Raw genomic sequence first — 3,241 nt, 5'->3', positions numbered from 1 at the left:
TAACAACCGGTTTGACTCTAATCGGACATAGTGGTTTCGGGACCACAAGTCCGAGTCAAAAAAATATTTTAATATTATTTGTGTGTTTATTATGTGTGAATTTAATTGTGTGAAATTTTCGTGTTTTAATTTTGTCATTTGAGTGTCCGATTAAATAAAATGATTAAATCGCTTAAAATAAAAATTTAGGGGTTAAATCTAAAAGTACCTAATTGTTGTTGTCTTTTTAAAATGGGGGATTAATGATGCAATTAGACTAAAACATAGATAGTGGGTGGCAAAGGACTAATATGACCTTATTATATATGTTTTGTTTATTAATTATTAAAGGTTAAATAAGTAAATTAATAAATAATGTATAGTATAATAAAACAAAACATAAAACAAGCCATTATCATCTCTTTGTTGGCCGAATGTTGCAAAGAAAGAAAACATCCATGGCATTTAGGGTTCGGCACTTTACTAGCTTGATTAAGGTATGAAATTGTTTCGGTTTTGATGATTTTTACGTTTTTGAGATCGTTGCTTTGAATACTTCAAAACCCATGTCTTAATTTTGTGAATTGATGAATATTTTGAATTATGCCATTGATGAATATTTGTGTTTTGGGATGTTTGATGATGAATAATGGAAGATATGTCTTAGATTAACATGTTTTGTCTTGGATTTTTGATGAATTTGAGTATTTAGGGCTAGATTGTGAAAATAAATTTTTGAGGGACTAAAATGTGAAATAAATGAAATGTATGGACTTGTATGAATACAAGGAAGATTCGGCCTAACTATAGTGTTGTGAGATTTTGTGTATTTTGTGTTTTATGCAATAGGGACTAAATGCAAAAAGTGTAAAATGTCTGGGGTAAAATGGTAATTTGACTATTTAAGTGTTTTGGATAAAATTGAATGATTGATGAATAAAAGGGTTAAATTTGACTATGTTTAGATCAAGGAACGAAGAAAACGAATTTGGATCGGGGGAAATCGAAGGTAATCGAATAGTCGATCGTGTTTGCTGATATCCGAGGTAAGTCTATTAGCAACTAAAAGTTATTAAGTTAATATTTATACATGCATACTAATTTTATCTTATGATTGAGCTATAATTTAAAGTATAATAGTTGAATAAACTTTGGACTATAGATATTGTATATAACATGTTCGAATATACAAGTATGATCTTGTATAAATTATTGGATTAATCAAAGGTATGTATAAGATATAGGTATATATATATATATGGATTGAATGATTATATAAGTATGTATATATATATATAAAGTCGAATAAGCATGCAAATATACATGTATGTGTTGTGTATTGAATTTAGTTATGTCATTATATAAGTATGCGAGGATTGATTGTGCATTTATATATGTACAAGTTTTTGTTTTGAAATTGAGTATGAAATTATACATTCATATGGTAGATTCGAATATGTATAAATGCACATGTATAAATTCTTGAATCGAAATTTGGTATGGAATTATATATGTATGTGAAGGTTTCGATTTTGTATGTATATTCACGTAAAAGTTTTTGAATGGTAGTGAATATATGAAATTGTTAGTTTGAATTATTATAAAGTGATTGAATATAATACAGACGTTACGTCTAGTAGGCTTAATGCCGGTGAAGTAATTCAGACTTTAAGTCTAGCAGGCTAAATGCCGGTGATACATTTCAGACTTTAAGTCTAGCAGGCTTAATGCCGGTGATACATTTCAGACTATATGTCTAGCAGGCTAAGTGCCGGTGTACTGAATCAGGCTTTAAGCCTAGCAGGCAAAATGCCGGTGAATCTGTTTAAATTGTGTTAGAATATGCAATGGATATATCTATGATTTGTGATTATATGAAATCGATGAATACATATGTACATTAGATATATGTGATTGCTGAATTTATAAATGCATATGGTGATATGTGGTAGTTAAACATTTATATGTTGAGCCTATGTGTTTGATAATTAATCATGTATGCATTTGAGATATATATATATATATATGTGTGTATTTCGAATGTATGTGTTACCTAGGTATTCAGGTATAAATTCATAATGAGTATATTTATATACAAACAAATATAAGATGTGATTGATGTATATATATTTGTGTTAGATTTGAATTGATTTAGAACATACCATGAGTGTACATATACAATCGGTTTGATATGTATATAATATGTATATATATGCTCGGTGGTATACATTCAATTGTAATGTTGTTTTGTATAATATATATATTAAACTGAATTCATCCGACAGGTATACATATCTGACTATAAATGAAATGGTCTGAGTAGAATAATGTATGAATGTTAGTTGGTTGTGTTAGTTGAAATTTCAGTAGAATAGATTAAAAAGGTTATAATAATTATGTGTTTATAATTATACATTTAGTTATGCTGGAGACTTACTAAGCTATAAAAGCTTACTTCGTTTGCTTTCGTTCATTCGTTTTTATAGATTTGGAGACGCGTTACGAGCTCGGGGATCATCAGCACAGTCCATCACACTATCGACTTCTTTTGGTATTTTGTTAAATATTTGAACTCGATCTTATGGCATGTATAGGCTTGATAATGTTTTGGTTAGTTTTGAATCCTATTGTGTAAATAGCAATGGGAAAAGAGTTTAGTTTCCATGCTTGAATTTGATTATATATGTTCATGAATTGGACTTGCATTTGGAATTAGATATTAAAGTTATGTTTATGTGAGCTTGGTTTCGTAATGCCTCGTAACCCTGATTCGGCGACGGAGTCGGGTTAGGGGTGTTACATTTTATTGGTATCAGAGCTACGGTTTAGTCGATTCTCGGAACTAGCGTAGCGTGTATGAGTCTAGCTATACATGCCATATTTTTATATCGAGATAGTGTGATGACTGCTGACGTCTAAAAATGTGTTTTCGTATAGTAATGGATCCCGAACGAGCCGTAGCTGATGATGTTGAGAGTATAGCGCCTGCTCCCGCGCAAGGGACAGAGCCAGTAGATTCTCGACCAATCTCGAGTAACCAGGAGGGAGAGGCTAAACAAGCCTTCTACCAAATGATGAATGACTGGTTTACTCATTATGTCCGAACTAATCCGGTTACACAACAACCTCCACCCCCGACTAATCCATCTTCGATTCCTGTTATACCCCAAGTAAGTGATCCGATGAGATTACTTAAGCCTCCGGTTGACAAAATTCGAAAACACGGGGCCGAAGAGTTCAGAGCTACTGATGATGATGATGC

The sequence above is a fragment of the Gossypium hirsutum genome, chromosome D05 (assembly GCF_007990345.1).
Source record: "Gossypium hirsutum isolate 1008001.06 chromosome D05, Gossypium_hirsutum_v2.1, whole genome shotgun sequence".
Lineage (NCBI taxonomy): Eukaryota > Viridiplantae > Streptophyta > Magnoliopsida > Malvales > Malvaceae > Gossypium > Gossypium hirsutum.
The sequence above is the reverse complement of the archived record's forward strand: the minus strand, read 5'-3'. Positions refer to the sequence as shown.